Source organism: Microcaecilia unicolor, chromosome 4 (genome assembly GCF_901765095.1).
Source record: "Microcaecilia unicolor chromosome 4, aMicUni1.1, whole genome shotgun sequence".
Taxonomy (NCBI): domain Eukaryota; kingdom Metazoa; phylum Chordata; class Amphibia; order Gymnophiona; family Siphonopidae; genus Microcaecilia; species Microcaecilia unicolor.
This window is the reverse complement of record NC_044034.1, coordinates 240,404,251-240,421,910: the sequence shown is the minus strand read 5'-3', so window position 1 is coordinate 240,421,910 and position 17,660 is coordinate 240,404,251. Positions and strand designations below refer to the sequence as shown.

General features: G+C 49.4%; 1 protein-coding gene across 1 annotated transcript in view; it reads right to left on the bottom strand.

Moving 5' to 3' along the window:
- Positions 1 to 17,660, bottom strand: part of STK24 (serine/threonine kinase 24) — an 85,969-nt gene that overhangs the window by 29,461 nt on the left and 38,848 nt on the right. The gene's annotated exons all lie outside the window — the stretch shown is intronic.

The window sequence follows — 17,660 nt, the reverse complement described above, 5'->3', positions numbered from 1 at the left end:
GTGCTGACTCCCAAGGTGGACCCTAACATCAGGTAACTATGATTTAGATTATTCTTCTCAATGTGTATCAGTTTGCATTTGTCCACTTTAATTTCATTGGCAATTTGAATGCCCAATCTTCCAGTTTCCTAAAGTCTTCCTGCAATTTTTCACAGTCCGCATGTGTTTTAACAACTTTGTGTCATCTGAAAATTTAATCACCTCATTTGTTCTGATTTCCAGATCATTTATAAATATGTTAAATGGCACTGGTCCCAGTACAGATCCCTGTGGCACTCCACTATTCACACTTCTCCATTGAGAAAAATGGCCATTTAACCCTACCCTCCATTTCTGTTCAATAACTAATTCCTAATCCAAACAGAATATTGCCTCCTATCCCATGACTCCTTACTTTTCTCAAGGGCCTCTCATGAGGAACTTTGTCAAAAGCTTTCTGAAAATCTAGAAACACTACATCAACTGGCTCACCTTCATGGGGGTAATTTTATGAAGCATTTGCCACTAGTAAGAAATGCCCGTTTCTGGAAAAAATGAAACAGGCGCTAGCAGGGTAATCCCCCCCCCCCCGTCCTCCCTCCCAAGTTGCAGACACCCCCCTCCGTGCCTCCGTTCCGAGTTGCACACCTCTACTCTTCCTCCGTTCGTCCCTCAGTGACGTGGTTGCGAGGGCCGCCCCGCCCTCAACGTCATCGCGTTTTGACGCGAGGGCCGCCCCGCCCTCAACATCATCGCGTTTTGACGCGAGGGCGGAGCTACAGTGACTGGAGCCTGCAGGCCAAACCGGATATCTCAGGCGCCTCAAGTTTCCGGCTTGAGGCTTCAAAGTGCCTTTTATATATATAGATGTGTAAAGCATGTTTTACATGTGGAAAAAGACTTCTATATAAATGCAAAAATCACATCTGCATATAACAAGAAGGCACACAGAAAGAGTTTGTCTATTTTTATGCAGTCTGCATGTAAGTGTTCCCCAGGAAGTAGTTCGGTTGGAGCAAAAGTGGAGTTGCAATGTACATGCTTGCAGGGCCGGCTCAGGGGTATCTGACACTCTAAGCGAACTCTAGGGTATCTGAAGTCATTTTGCAGGAGTATATTTCACAGTAGTCAGGGCTTTTTTTGTGGGGGTACTTGGGGGTACTGAGTACCGGCACCTTTTCCACTGTCTGCTAAAATTGACCCAAGGACCCCAAGTTTTAATGAAAAAGCTCAGGCTCTACACACCAATTCTGCCTTGTCATAGGTTCTGTGACTGGTTGCAGGGGCCTGGCTATTGTGGGGTGGATCCCTCAGTGATCACCCCACCCTGAGTACCGGCACTTCTTTTGCTAGAAAAGATGCACTGACAGTAGCAAACATTTCTACAAAGTCCACTTCGGGCAAACGTTTATGTAAATTTTGCATTACATTTTATTTATTTATTTGCTGCATTTATATCCCACATTTTCCCACCTATTTGCAGGCTCAATGTGGCTTACAATATAATACAACAACAATCACATTAATGGGATAAGGAAATCTGAATATAGATAACAAATAAAGTGCATGAGTATGGTAGTATGGGCCAGATATACTTGCCCTGCTTAGATTTCTATACCCTCATGTGCATCACTCTGCAGTTCTTCGTGTATCTGGGTTTAAAAAAGGAGAACACACAATGTGACACTTGCCAGTTCTCAGGAGTAGTCCTCACACTCTGGAACTCTCCCATTGAGAGACTCTGCCGAACTCAAGACTACCTCTGCTTCCCAAACATTTAACAGCTGTGAGGACTGAATATCTACTCACGCTGCATCTGAACTAGCCTGCTGCACATCTTGCAACTGAGACCAGTTCAACATACCTTATTCAGCTGTACATATAATTTGCCTTCAGCCTGACTTTTTTATCCCAATACATTTGTATTACGTAGAGGGGCATTTTTGATATGACATCTAAGTCTGACTTTTGACATTTTGCTCAAAAATTCCAGAATCCGAATAGCAAATATAGACATGTTCGAAACAGCAAAACATCCATCTTTTCTTCTTCTTCTTTTTTTTTAATGGCCATATGCTAGATGTTGTTTGTGCTGTGTATTTATCTTTTTGCTCCATTTTCAAAACAAAAACGGCCAAATGCAAAATGCACAAAATCAAGCCACTGGGATGTAGGAGGAGCCAGCATTCTTAGTAGACTGGCCACACAGACATCCCAGGAGAGCAATGGGGCACCCTATGGGGCACTGCAGTGGACTTCATATAAAAGCTCCCAGGTACACATCTCACCATTGCTCCCTTATCTTGTCTGCTGAGCCCTACAAAACCCACCAAAAATCCACCATCCCCATCTGTACACCATTACAATAGCCTTTATGGGTGAAGGGGTCACCTATATATGAATACAGTTTAGTTTTGTTACATTTGTACCCCGCGCTTTCCCACTCATGGCAGGCTCAATGCGGCGTACATGGGGCAATGGAGGGTTAAGTGGAAACTACAGGCTGGTAAGCCTCACTTCGGTTATTGGAAAAGTAATGGAAACGATGCTGAAGGAAAGGATAGTGAATTTCCTGGAAGCCAATAAGTTGCAAGATCCGAGACAACATGGTTTTACCAAAGGGAAATCGTGTCAAACGAATCTCATTGAATTCTTTGACTGGGTGACCGGAGAATTGAATCAAGGACGTGCTATAGATGTAATCTACTTAGATTTCAGCAAAGCTTTTGACACGATTCCCCACAGAAGGCTCTTAAATAAACTGGACAGGCTGAAGATAGGACCTGACGTGGTGAACTGGATTAGGAACTGGTTGTCGGACAGACGCCAGAGGGTGGTGGTTAATGGAATTCGCTCGGATGAGGGAAAGGTGAGTAGTGGAGTGCATCAGGGATCGGTACTGGGGCTGATTCTGTTCAATATATTTGTGAGTGACATTGTCGAAGGGTTAGAAGGTAAAGTTTGCCTTTTTGCAGACGATACTAAAATTTGTAACAGAGTGGACACCCGGGAGGGAGTGGAAAACATGAAAAAGGATCTGTGGAAGCTAGAAGAATGGTATAAGGTTTGGCAATTAAAATTCAATGCAAAGAAATGCAAAGTGATGCACTTAGGGAGTAGAAATCCACGGGAGACGTATGTGTTAGGCGGGGAGAGTCTGATATGTACGGACGGGGACAGGGATCTTGGGGTGATAGTATCTGAGGATCTGAAGGCAACAAAACAGTGTGACAAGGCGGTGGCTGTAGCTAGAAGGTTGCTAGGCTGAATAGACAAGTGTGACCAGCAGAAGAAAGGAGGTTTTAATGCCCCTATATAAGTTGTTGGTGAGGCCCCACCTGGAGTATTGTGTTCAATTTTGGAGGCTGTATCTTGCTAAGAATGTAAAAAGAATAGAAGCAGTGCAAAGAAAAGCTACGAAAATGGTATGGGATTTGCGTTACAAGACGTATGAGGAGAGACTTGCTGACCTGAACATGTATACCCTGGAGGAAAGGAGAAACAGGGATGATATGATACAGATGTTCAAATACTTGAAAGGTATTAATCCGCAAACGATCCTTTTCCGTAAATGGGAAGACGGTAGGACATGAAATGAGACTGAAGGGAGGCAGACTCAAGAAAAATGTCAGGAAGTATTTTTTCACGGAGAGAGTGGTGGATACTTGGAATGCCCTCCCGCGGGAGGTGGTGGAGATGAAAACGGTAACGGAATTCAAACATGCGTGGGATAAACATAAAGGAATCCTGTTCAGAAGGAATGGATCCTCAGAAGCTTAGCCGAGATTGAGTGGCAGAGCCAGTGGTGGGAGGCGGGGCTAGTGCTGGGCAGACTTCTACGGACTGGGCCCTGAAAATGGGTCATGGTCAGGTATACACAAAAAGTAGCACATATGAGTTATCTTGTTGGGCAGACTGGAGAATTCCTTTATTAAATGAAAGCGGAAAATCAAATTTCAATACATTACATTGTGCAGTTATAAAGCCAGCCCCTCTATAGTTTTATACAAAAATGCAAATTTTACACAAAAAACCGTCCCCCCCAACCCCCCCCAAACATTCAACTCAACTTCAAGCGTACATGCTTCCACCAAACCCCAAAGGTCTTTACCCCCACCTCCACCCGTTCCCATCGGGCCACTTCCTGGACAGCTCGGACAACGTCCCAGGAGACCTGCTCAGCAGACCTGCACTCCTGGCCCAGGGACACCCCGCAGCGAGCCATCCATAGGCAGTATCTGATGATAACTGAGATTAGAAAGGCGGTACCTGGCTCTAGCCGCCCCGTCTCCCCCTGCCTCCCATACACCCAGTCCGCATAGGTGTAGGACGTGAAGCTGGGAATGGCCAGCAAGGCAGCCACTCTCCGGCAAACCGCTACGGAGAATGGACACTCCTTCAGGAAGTGGTCCATGGTCTCCAGCCGGCCAGCACACTCCCCCCTCGGGCAGTCTCGGTCCTGCTGGTTCCTACACCGAAGGTTTGCCCTCACATACAACCTGCCATGTAGGGACAGCCAAGCAATGTCCCTGTACTTGTGTGGGATGCGTTTGGATGAAATAAAACGCAGGCCCTGCCTCAGCACGGGCTCCGGAGCATCCCTAAGAGCCAGGGGAGAGGAGAAGCGTTGGGAGCGAACCCGCTCCACCCAGATCTCCCTCTGCCCTGCCCTAACTTCCTCCCATGTAATGTCCCACAGCCGAACCAGCTTTACCAAGGATTTATAGTAGCCTACCCCCTCCGGGAACCCTTTCCGCAACCGTCCCACCCTACTTCCCCCCAACCAAGGACCCCAAAATCCCTCCCACCACTGGACAACACTGTGTACCCATCCTGGGGCATCCAGACCCCCCGCCCGCCCCAGGTTAAACTGGATGAAGAGGGAGGAGAATAGCAAGACTGGGTTTACCATTCCCACCCCCCCTTCCTCCCGCGACCGGTAAGTGAAATTACGTCGAACTGGGTTCATCCTGTTCCCCCACAGGAGTTGAAAGAACACGCTGTAAATTGCCGTGAAACAGCGTTCCGGCAGGAGACAGATGTAGCTCAGGAACAGGAACATGGGGACCACCTGGCTCTTCAGCAACCGTACCCGGTCCTCCATGGGCATCCGCCACCCCTTCCAGCGGTCCACCTTCTCCCTCGCCTCCGCTATCCGTTGTTCCCAATTCTCCCGCCCATAATCCCCTCCCCCAAAATACACTCCCCAAACCCTCATTTTCTCTATCCCATCCGGGAACCCACCACCTAAATTGAACCGCCGCCCCTCCGGCCCCACCCACAAGCTGGTGCTCTTGCCCAGGTTTACCCGAGACCCCGAAGCCTGGGAGTATGCTGCAAGGGTCTCCTGCAGCCTCCTCCCCTCCCTGCGATCCGCCACCCAGACAGTGACATCGTCTGCATAGGCGATGACTCGCAACACATTCCCTTTGCCTACCTCCACTCCTCTGAGCCCGTCCTCCCCCCCCCCCTACCAGCCTCCTCACCAGGGGATCAATGGCGAAAGCGTACAGCAGGGGGCTCAACGGGCACCCCTGCCGCACCCCCGCCAAGATCCCCACCTCCGCCCCCCTCCATCCATTCACCAGGGGAAAGAATCGCGCCCCCGCATACAATAACTGAAGTTGCGCGATCCATTCCCCCGGGAATCCATAGTGGTCTAGGACCTTCCATAAAAAGCCCCACTGCACTCGGTCGAAAGCCTTGTCCTGGTCCAAGGCCACAACCAGCCTGCCCTCTCCCACCCGACTACGTTCCAGGCCCTCCCTCACCCAGGCCACTGCCTCCAGCACCCCCCTTCCCGGGACCCCACACCCCTGCGGGGCTGCCAGCACTTCCCCGGAGATCTTCCTCATGCGGGCAAGGAGCATGTGAGCGAAGATCTTCCGGTCGGTGTTCAGAAGTGCAATCGGCCGCCAATTTGCCACATCCTGGGGGTCCTTGCCTTTGCCAAGGAGGGCCAAAGCTGATGCCCCCATCGACTCAGGCAAGGATCCCCCTGTTCGTGCCGCCTCCCAGATTGTCAACAAGACTGGCGCCAACTGATCCCTAAACCGCTGGTAGAACTCTGCCGGGAGTCCGTCTGGCCCTGGCGCCGTCCTGCGCCGCAAGGCCCCAATGGCCTCCTGTACCTCCTGCAGCGTCCATGGCCGCAGCAAGGCCCGAAGATGAGGCCCCCCCTTACCCACCCCTGGGGTTTCCTCAATGTACCTCGCTATGGCCTCCTCTCCCAACCGTTGGTCCAAAAAGACCCGCCCAAAGTGGGTCCCCACCACCTGCAAGATACCTTCCCTAGACTGCTGGAGCGTCCCCCCCTCATCCCTTAACCCCTCTACCACCCTCCTCTCCCTTCTTTCCTTACAGCAGTCATACGGGTTCGGGCTGAGCAGCTTCCCGAAGTCCCGCTCATAGACGAGGGAAGAGTACCGATTGTATTGTACCCGTTCCACCTCCTGCTGCAAGGCCTCAATGTCCTCCCTCCTCCCTCCCCTGGAAATCAAATTGTCCCTTCGCTTCCTCAGAGCAGTTCCTAGCCGGGTGACCTCCCTCCCCTGCCTCCTCGCCTGACGGAGAAAGAACCCCCTGGTGCGGTGTTTCAAAACTTCCCACCAGTCCCCTAGGGAAGGGAAGACACCCTGAATGGATACCTGGTCTGCCAGAAACTCCAGATACTCCTGGTACAACACCCCCTCCCTCAACCATTTCTGATTTAAACGCCACATTCCTTTCCCCAATCCGTGAATCCCCCCTCCCCCCAGCTCGACCAGCACCATCTTGTGGTCTGAGAAATCAACCTCTACCACCCTTGGTGCCTTCCCACACGCCCCTCCCCGAACTAAAAACCGGTCGATTCTACTTCTACAAGTGCCCCGGGCAAAAGTGAAACCCTGCGTCCCATCACCAAACTCTATGTGCGCGTCCACCAATCCCGCTCCCTTCATGATCCCTGCTAGCCGTACCCCATCGTAACCTACTTGCGCCGCCCTCCCCCCCCTATCCTCCTTCCTCAGGACTGTGTTAAAATCCCCCCCCCCCCCACACTAGCTGCCGTGAGGTGTAAAGGTAAAGCCGAATTTTCCCAAACAGTGCTGCCCTTCCCCATTTGCTTTGCGGCCCGTAGATGTTAATCACCCGCAAAGCCACCCCCCCCAATCTCACATCTAACACCAGACACCTCCCAATTCCCAGCTCCACCACCCTCTGGATCTCTACTTTAAAGGTTTTGAAGAGGATGCCTATCCCCCCATACCGTTCCCCTGCCAGACCCCAAATAGAGGGCCCCCATCTCCAGGCCTGCTTTGCCCGCCGAACCTCCTCCAGCGTTTGCAGCCTGGTCTCCTGCAGAAGAAAACAGTCCGCCGCCACGGCAGAGAGGCCATCGAACGCCAAGCATCTCGCCCTCTGGGAGGCGACACTAGCCACATTAAGTGTGGCGAATGTTAACAGCAGTCCCGCCATCATTGTGCCGTTCCATACCCCCTGCCCTCCTGGCTACCTTCCCTCTGCTCCATACTACCTCCAGGGATCCCTTCCCCCTCCCCTTCCTCGTCCGCCCAGTCCCGGACCCCTAGCTCAAAAAGCCCCCCCCCCCTTTCCTTACTTTCTTCCTCCCCTTCTTCCTCTTTTCTTCGCCCACCTCCCTCCCTCCTTGGGAGTCGTCCCCTGACCCTCCCCCCCCTGCCCCCTCTCCCGCCCCTTCTGCCCCTTCTGCCCCTTCTTCGACCCCCTCCATCAATCCTGCCTCCAGCCCATCCTCCCTCTCCTCTCTTGCCTTCATCCCTGCCTCCTGTCCTACCCTCCTTTTCTCCCCCACCCTCCCTTCAGCCCCCCCCAATCTGCCCCCCACCTCCCCGACCTCCTCCACTACCATTTCCTCCTCTTCGTCCCTCAAAACCTTCTCCCTCTTCTTCTTCTTCCTTTTACCCGCTGTTCCCTTTCCAGCATCTGCCATGCTTTCCAACCCATCCTGCCGGCTCACCCCATCCTCTCCTTCCTCTCCTGCCAGTTCGTCACCCCCTCCCTCATCTTCCAATCCCCTAAATCTGTTCTCTACTTCTATCCCCATTCCTGCCTCCCCTCCCCCTTCCTCCCGTACCCCCGTCACCTTCCGTTGTTTTTTTGATACCCGCGTCCAACCCTCATCTGCCCCGTCCTGCCGCTTCCGCCCTTCCCCCAACCCTCCCCCACCTCCCACTCCCTGTCCCTCCGCAGCTCCTTTCCCCCCCACCCCGGGAACCTGATCGCGCCCTACATTCACTCCCCCCCTCTCCCTCTGAACTGGACCGCCCCCTCCCATGTCCTCCTCTCCCCCGTTATGGGAGGCCCAAGGGCAAGCTCTGAATGCATGCCCCAGACCCCCACACAAATTACACCGGATAGATGCACAAGACTCCGTAGGATGCTCCTTAGACCCGCACTTCCCACATTGCCGTACTGGGCACGACATACTAAAATGTCGGAATGACCCGCACTTGTGACATTGCCGCGGCTGCCCCTTGTAAAAGCAGAGGATCCGATCCCTGCCAATGAACGCCGCGGAGGGAATGTGCTGGGTCACGTGCCCTGCCTGCTTCAGCCTAACCTGCGCACACCATCCTCCCGCCCACACCCTACTGGGGTCAGGGAGCTTGGACAAGGGGGTACGCAATTCTGCGTACCGCTGTAGCCAGAAAGCCAGGTCCGCCCCTGAGATGGATTCATTTTGGACCAGCAGGGTTACCTGCACCAGGTCAGGTCTGCTGATCGGTACAGCCCTAAAGTTTCTCCAATCCCCTTTCCCCCTTACCCCCTCGTATTTCTCCCAGAAGACCTCCATGCCTCGCTGGGTCAGAAAACTAACATCATATTCTGGGATATTCACCGGGTGGATACAGGCATAGAGGTCCTCTGGGAGAAATCCTAAACCCAGGACCAACTTCAGGGCCTCATCCCTACTTGGCATCCCCCCCTCCCCCACCCACCTTAACTGAATCACATTTCTCCTTTTGGGAACCTGGCCCCCCCACCCTCCCCCCCATCCTTCCCCCATGCTTCCTGCCCCCCCATTCCCCCTGCGCCCGCCCCTCCCACCTACTACCGCCGCAAAGGATGGAGCACCCCCCCACCGTCCCCCTCCTCCATCGCCTACACTGAGACCCCCCTGCTCCTGCTGCGTCGTACCCCCCCTCTCTCTCTTGCCCCCCCCTCTCAGCCTCCCTCCCTTCTCTCCCTTCTATCAGCAGACTTTGCACATCCCCTGCCTTCACAGTGTCCTTCTGTACTATTTCCCCTGCAGCAAAAAACCTGCCATTGTCCCCTTCAACACGTTCGCTAGAGACAGTGAGAGCAGGTTCCCCTAAATACTTGTTTCCCTCCCAATGCCCCTGACCCCCTCCCCCGCCCACTGAGCCAACCCTCCCCTCCCGGCCCGAACACTCCCCCCTGGCTCGCACCCCTGCAGCCTGGCCAACTTCAAAGTCAAAGGTACCAGTCAAGTTTCCTTCTGGCGCACACTGCAAGGCAAACACCTCCCGCTCCTCCCCCCCTCCTTCCCCCCCGGAACCTGCTCTCTGTGCTGGGTCCCTCCTTGCAACGTGCTGCTCCAGCTTTCCCTGTGCGGGCCCGCTTTTTTCCTGGGAACTGGTCTCCCCTCTGGCGGCCTGCTTCGTTGGGACTTCCTGCTCTGCCGTTTTGCCAAGTAAGAGTGGCTTCCCGCACTCCAGCACCACTCGCTCTCCCAAACGTGGGGAATCCTCCTGCGCTGTAGCATTCTCCTCTGCGGCCATCCCTGCTCCTCCAGCCCGATTGGCTGGCGCCTCCTGCTCCAATGTGCTGGGCGGGCATGGCATCCCGCCACCCGGCAGCGCAGTTCCTTGCCATTCTGAACCTTTTTGTGGGGAACACTGTGTGGCCTCCTGTGCTTTCTCTATCAAAAACCACTCCTTGTCTTCACCTGCCTTTCTTCCTGCATTCTCCTTTAAGAGGCAGCTCCCTGCTGGAACATCTCCACTTTCAGTCCTTAGCCCTGCTGCAGGCTGATTGGCTGGAACATCCTGCTCCTCAGAGCTTTGTGGGTGAGGCCTCCCAGGCATTTTTTCCTTGCCATCTGCTTTTACTACAGGCAATGGGAACAGGACAACCTCCTCTTCTCCAGGTAAGTTCTCTGTTTCAACTTCCACCACCACTTCTGTGGAAAAAGGTTTCTCTCCTGAAATTCCAGCCTCTGTTTCAACAATGTGAAAAGTCTTAGTGTTAAAGTTTTTTTCCTGTTCTGCTCTCCCACACTCAGGTGCTCTCAATGAGGCTTCCACAGCCCCACCTTCAGTCCTGCTTACTCCAGAAGCTGCCTGCAGAGGCCCCGACTGACTAGCAAGGTATTGCATGAATTTTAATGTATTTTGGGTGCTTGTTCCTGGCAGCTCCCCTGATGCTTCAATGTTCTGGGGTTCAAAGCCTGGGCTGATTCCTTCCTGTTCTGTTTGTTGCTTCCACTGTACCGAGGCTGACGGGGCCTGTCCCCCCGAGGCCATCCTGTCTCTGTTGATATAGAGTTCTCTCAGAGGATTTCCAGGGCCTTTCCTCAGGGCCCTCAGCAGCTGTTCTTTTTTCTGGAGAAGCCTAAGCAGCCTGGTTTCCTCTTTCATATAGGTCTTGCGATGCTCTGCTGGGGCCAGCCTGCTCAGGGCTTTTGCCATTTTGACTCGCTTCCCCAGGTCCACCACCTCCTTCTCCGTACTTTTAATTCTCTTCACCATTTTAATTATGCCACTGGCCGGGTCCTCTGGATCCTGGCAGTAGTCCACAAGCTCTTCCTCCTCTAGATCGTCACTGTCCTCACTGCCTTCCTCCTCCACCTCCGGCAGGGCCTCTTGACAGATCTCCATTACCACTCTTTCCTTCTCAGACCAGCTCTTCTCTAGGGCCTCCGCCAGCTCTCTCCCCCCCTCACCTGCTGGACGTTGTGCGGCCGCGAGGGGGGTACCAGTCCGGCTTCCTCCCTTGGAGTCTGGCCCTCTTCTATCCACAGGGCTCCTTTCCCTCCTCCCTGCGGCACTGCAAGGGAGGGGACCGCTTTTCCTGACCCTCTGGTCCCTGAGCCCAAGAGGCCCCATGGCCTGGGCCTGTCCTGGGGAACGCTCCCCAGAGGCCCTCCACATCCTTGGGGAGGGAGCTAGGCCTCACTCTCCTCCCACTGGAAGTCTGCAGAGCTCTCTGAAACACCTCCTTCCACCTCAGCAGACTGGATGGACCGTACAGGTCTTTCTCTGCCGTTATCTACTATATAATCTGAGTTCTTTAACTATCCTCTGATATATCCCATCAGGCCCCATCGTTTTGTCTACTTTTAGTTTAGCTAGCTCCTCACAAACACAGTCTTCTGAGAATCGGTCTTGGTTTACTACATATCCATTTCCATTAGCTTTTGTTTTTTGTGGTCCTGTTCCTAGCTCTTCATACGTGAATACAGAACAGAAATATTTGTTAAGCAGTTCAGCTTTATCCTTATCAACTTCAATATATTCCTCTCCTTCACCCTTAAGCCTCACTATGCCACTTTGGCATTTCCTCCTATCACTTTACATATCTAAAAAATGATTTGTCCCCCAAATTTTACTCAATTGGCTATTTTTTTTATTCTATTTGCATCTTTGCTTTCCTGACAACTTTTCCAGCTTTCCTTAGCTTTTCTACGTATTGTTTCCTGTCTTCCTCTTTCTGTGATGTCTTTTATTTTATGAAGGTAGCCTCTTTATGTCCAGCATGAACTTCCATTTTATGAACTAAAACATCCAAACTATGAATGGGGAAAAACAAAGGACGTAGAGGTCTCTGTGGCAATAGAGGAACACTCATATTATAAAATGGATACAGAAACATCTATGTAGAGGAGTATTGTAATGGTTAGAGCAGCTAGCTAACAAACAGAGCAGAGATCCATAGGTTGCAGGTTCAAATCCCACTGTAGTTGTTTTCTTTCTCTTTTTTATTTTTTTTAATTTTCTAAATTGTGAGCCCCCTAGTGCAGTATTTCCTAAGTCAAATCCTGGAGTACCCCTTGCCAGTCAGGTTTTCAGGATATCCACAAAGAATATCCATGAACTTGATCTGCATACACTGCCTCCATTATGTGCAAATCTCTTATGTATATTCATTGTGGATATCTTGAAAACCTGACTGGCAAGCGGTACTCCAGAACTGAACTTGGGAAACACTGCCCGAGGAACAGAAAAATATCTACTGTAATTTACCCTACTCCCTCCAGTGGAGAGCTTCTCAATCTGAACACCTTTCTGTAATCTGGACGTGCCAAGTACCAAATCTAAATATGGACATCCATCCTTCCCCTTCTGCAATCGGAGTTGGATGTCCATCTTTTGGCCCCTCCTTATTCTCACCCAAACAATGCCAAGACTAAAACCTCTTCCCATATGGACATTCTAGTTTTAGATGTTCATATCCTGGCTTTATAAAATTGGGATCTGGGTGTCCATGCAATAAGGACATCTAAATGCCAGTTTTCAGACTTCCGAAACAGAACTTCTAAAATAAAAACCTTTGACTACTGACAATGATATTAGAGCATAGTTTTATAAAAGTATAGCCCCTCACAATTTCTTAATGTGAGTAGAATCTAAAACATTAATCCCTACAAAAAGCATAGTTTGACAACTGGGATTTAATGTCATAATCTTTGAAAAGAGATTAACCTAATCATGTCACCTTTATTCTATCACATTCAAAGTATGCAAGATTTAGCAGTCATATTATTTCCTGGCACTGCCTAATTTTAGTATATTTCATACTTACTTCTTACAGAAAGAAAGAAAAAAAAGAATTTAAGGAAATCTAAGGGTGAAGTGATCAAGGTGCAATAAAAGGCAGGCTTTTACTACACCTTAAATTACCACAGGAATCATCTCGTAAGCAATGTTAGTTTGTTAAACTGTACAGCGCTGCGTAACCCTAGTAGCGCTCTAGAAATTTTAAGTAGTAGTAGTAGTCTATTGGCCCAAGAGTACTGGGCCACCAAGCTGTGGTCCGATGCTTATGGGCTGTTTCTTAAAGGGTCCAGCAACATGTAAAATTGTAGATTCCTCTACATCCCCTTCCCCATAGAAAACCCCTATTGGGGTCCTTCCAATTCAGGCCTCCAAATAGGTGGGAAAATGTGGGATACAAATTAAACAAACAAATAAATAAATAAATAGTGCCCTGCAACCAGCCAGCCCCATCCAAAGGGCCAACCCCATAGTGCACCCCCCACATGAAAGCCCCCCCTCATGCCCTCCCAAAGGCTCCCCCCAAACCCATGCCTTAAAAATTCCCTGGGGTCTAGTGGTTGGGAAGAAGTGATCCTGTCGCTCCTGCCCTCGCCCACACTGAGATCCAAAATGGCGCTAGTGATCCGTAGCAGTAGTCTTGTGGTACCACCACTAGGGGTCATATTTCTATATAAGGATAGTAAAATAACCCTAGCCTTTAGCTACGGTTATTTTACAGGCTATATTATAAATCGCATTGCTTCATCTGATGAGTAAAGGCGTTGCATGAAGTGCATTAAACCATAAACCATATCCTGCAGCTTGTGGTGCGCACCTGGTGTAATAGGAATTACATAGTAACGAGATGCTCTACATGCATTTGCATATTTTATATTTCTTTACTATGTAACAGAGTGACTTATTTAATGCTGCTCTTTAATACACGTTGAGGGGCATATTCAGTGGTGTGCTGGTAAATGTTTAACAGGCTCTTTCTCAAAAAAAAAAAAAAATTGGCGCACCCAGAGCATTGCTGCTCTTCCCTTACCATGCTCAGCAGGAAGGAAACCCCAGGAACCCCTCCCCTATGGCACATTCACTCTTCTACTCTGTCCCCATCCCCCTACCCTATGGCACATTCACCCTTTTACACTGCCCTCCACTCCATGGCACACTCTGCCCCCAACCCCCAGCATACTCATTCCTTTTGCCTCACCCCAACCCCCCTGACATACTCACCCCTTTTGTCTGCCCTAACCCCCCCCCCCATGACACACTCACCCTTTTACTCTGTCCCTAATCCCCACCCCCTCTTTACTCTGCCCCCAGTCCCCCATTGAACACTCAAACCTTTATTCTCATTTTCAGCCACAGCAGTAGCTCTGCTCACTCTCTCTTCCCCTCCCGCACTGGCCTTTGCTGTGATCCAGAACGACACATCCCAAGTTCTCAGCCAGAATGGACAAAAGAAATTTAGTCCATTCTCAATTGCTCTGAATTGAGATGTGATTTTGAATCACTGATATTGCTATTCTCCTGTTTTGGCAGCCCCTGCTGCACTTTTCATCTTTCCTTCTTTAGCATTACAATGAATGGTCTCTGCAACCAGGCTCAGAGCAACCTTAAATCAGGATGGGCTCGAGTCTGGTATACGGAGAGCTGATTTCACATCAAAAGTGATAAGTGATTTTCTATAGCATTGACCTCCACCTCAGAGTGCAAGGTGCAGCAGGGACACCTACCCCCCCACCAGAGAGGTCTCACAGTATAGCCCAGTTCTTCCCATGCACACAACCCCGGGTATAGCACGTCAGAAACTCACTTCCCCGTTGCCAGTACCTTGCACTCTTCCTCCTGCAGAACACCGTACAGGATACTCACTCCTCATTTCTGCTTCCAGTTTTGGCGAGAAAGGGCTTACCACAGGGTTTTCTACTGCAGATTTTGCGAGTGTGCAGATGATGACATGGGAAGGGATGTGATCACCATGTTAGTGGTGGCAGGAAGGAATGTTTGTGATGGGTATGGCAAAGAGGATGTGACTCGCAGCACAATAGGTCATTTCCTCATCCTTTGCCAACTTAGACCTGACTGTGAGCCATGGAATCACAGTTCACATAAACAGTTAGGTCTAAGCCGGTGCAGGAGGAGGAAGTGACCTGCTGTGCTGCGGTTCTCTTCCTCCCAGGGGCGTAGCCAGACATCAAATTTTGGGTGGGCCTGAGCCCAAGATGGGTGGGCAGAAGAACCCCGCCATGTCCTACAGGTGATTTGGTCTCTCCTTCTCTCACCTGCATGCCATATGGTCTCTCAAACATCCCCACTCTCCCGCATTCCTTTTAAATAACAGATTTTCCCCAGCAGCAAGCAGTAACTAAAGCACACTGCTCATGTTGGCCCCACAGCCTTCCCACTGATGCAACTTCCTGTTTCCGCATAGGTGGGAATACATCATTGGGAAGGCTATGGGGCTGTTGCAAACAGTACGTATCAGTCGCTGCAGGCGAAAATCTTCTATTTACAAGGTATGCAGGAGGGGACAGTTGTTGGGAGTCTTCAGCTGGTGGGGCTTGGCAATCGCCCCTGCCAGCCACATCATAGGTGTGCTGCTACTGGGTGGGTCTGAGCCCAAAGTGGGTGGGCCTGGGCCCACCCTTGGCTACGCCACTGCTTTCTCCTCTTCTTCCAGCATGAGCTTGTTGCAAAATTCATTAAATGTTTACAACTGTTTCTCGCAAGCTGGCTCCAGCATACCACTGGGCATATTACACGGATTAGTGCCCTAACGCAGCTTGATAACTCCCCCCAGTGTCCTCAGCCTTACTATAGAAAAGCATTAGACAGCCTTTGATCCTTGAAACTGCTGTTACCAGATATTAAAATATTTAATTTAGAAGTGTCAATCACATTTGAGACTTGAATAAACGTCCAAGTCCTGATTATACAAAGCCAGGATATCCATATCTAAAACTCGAGTGTGCAAACAGCAAGGGGGCATAGTCTGGGTGTGTTCTGGATGGGACTAGAATGGGCTTAAAATATAAACGTGTGTCCTTCGGAGGGAGAATGAATGTTGATTTACACCTGCTACCTAAGACATTTATGTTTCAGAAAAGTGCTCCTATTGAACAGCACACCACATGAGAGATTAGGGGAAGTTGCCCCCTTAATCCTCAGTGGTTGATGTCTCCCCTGAAAGTGGGATCTTCCATCTTGGAGAAAAGAGTGTGGTTGCCGTGTTAGTCCACTTTAAAGATAATAAATACAAACAAAACAAAACAAGAAAATAAGATGATACCTTTTTATTGGACTAATTTAATACATTTTTGACTAGCTTTTTGAAGGCATCACCTGAAAAACATTCTGATTCCTTAAGCTAGTAAAAAAAATATATTAAGTTAGATCCAAGACGGCTGGCACGTGGTGAGAAGCTGCAGCTCGCCTCTTATTTACCTCTTAATTGTTTTTCCTCTGTTAAAGATGGGCAAGCGGAAAGGTGGCCAGAGGCAGAAGCCCTCTAAATCTGCTGAGCCATCAGTTCAGGCCCCAATAGATTCCTTAATGAGGCAGCAAGGGGAACATGAAGTTATTCCTGAGCAGTGCCCACTGGATTTGCCTGCTGCTGGAGGAGGTCTGGAGCATTTCTTGAGCCCCAGGATTAGCTTGAGCCCAGATGGAAGGAGCTCGCCTCTCCAGCCCGCCGTGACTTGCTCCCTAATCTGCATGGCACACCTATTGCAAATGGAGGGACTTCAAGTGGGGGGAGGCCACTGTGTACTTCTGGTGCAAAAACAAGATGGAAGTGTTGCAGGTCATCTCTTAAATGAGGTTAAAGAGAAGCAGCCCCAGAATAACAAAGCACCAGCACAAGTCTCTACTGTTTCTGGGAACGGGTGTGAGGTATGTGCTACTACTCTGGGCAGTGTCCCTCAAACTTTACCACAAACTTTGTTAACTAAACCTACTGAAGTGACTTTGGAGTCAATATGGCTATCCATTTCAGATCTGGCTAAAACAATTTTACCAGTTATGAATACTACGGCTCCTCAAATTATTTTAGAGACTAAGATAAATAAATGTGAATCTCAATTATCTGAGTTATTCAATGTTGCTGGAATAGATTCATCTTTGCAGTAGGCAGTTGCACAAATACAAGCAGTTCAATTGAATTGTACTAAACATATTTCTGCAGTAAAATTTAAGTACCTGAAAAATGAAACTGTAAACCGCTTAGGCCTAAGCGGTATATGAATGAATGAATGAATGAAAATGGAAGCAATCGAGAACTCGGTTAGAAGTTCTAACTTAAGATTTAAAAAATTTCCATCTTTAAAAGAGTTCTCCTAAGGAAATGTTGTATAAACATTGTGAAAATGTTCTTCATTTAACATTGGAAGCTATATTACAAATTTTTTGTGCATATTATTTGCCGGAAAAAAAGCATCAAGAAACAGAAAACACTAAGGATATTACTTTAGATTCTTCGGAACCTAGAGAAGAAATGGAAGGTTATGGAACATTTGTTGGGACACCAATTGTGACTTTCATGAACAGTACTGATAGGGAGATATTTCTTAAATATTACTTTAGATCAAAGGGAAAAAGTCATTTATGGGAAAGAAAATATTGGTATTACTTAATATACTACAAGAAACGCAAACAATGGATATATTTTTGTTACTACAGGAGTACTTCAATGGGGAGCATTTTTTAATCTGAAATTTATGTGTCAGTGTACAGTATATTATCAATCACACAAGTATGAATTTTGGGCTCCAGTCCTGATTTTACTTTTAGTAATTAGAGATTTGTCAGCAAGGGTCTCTCGTGAAGGGACTGCTAATGGGGTTTGAAGGTGTTCTCTGCAACTTCTTTGCGGTATGCTTATTTTCCTGCTTTATCTAGTTTAGATTTTTATTAATATTCTCCATAGTTAGCACT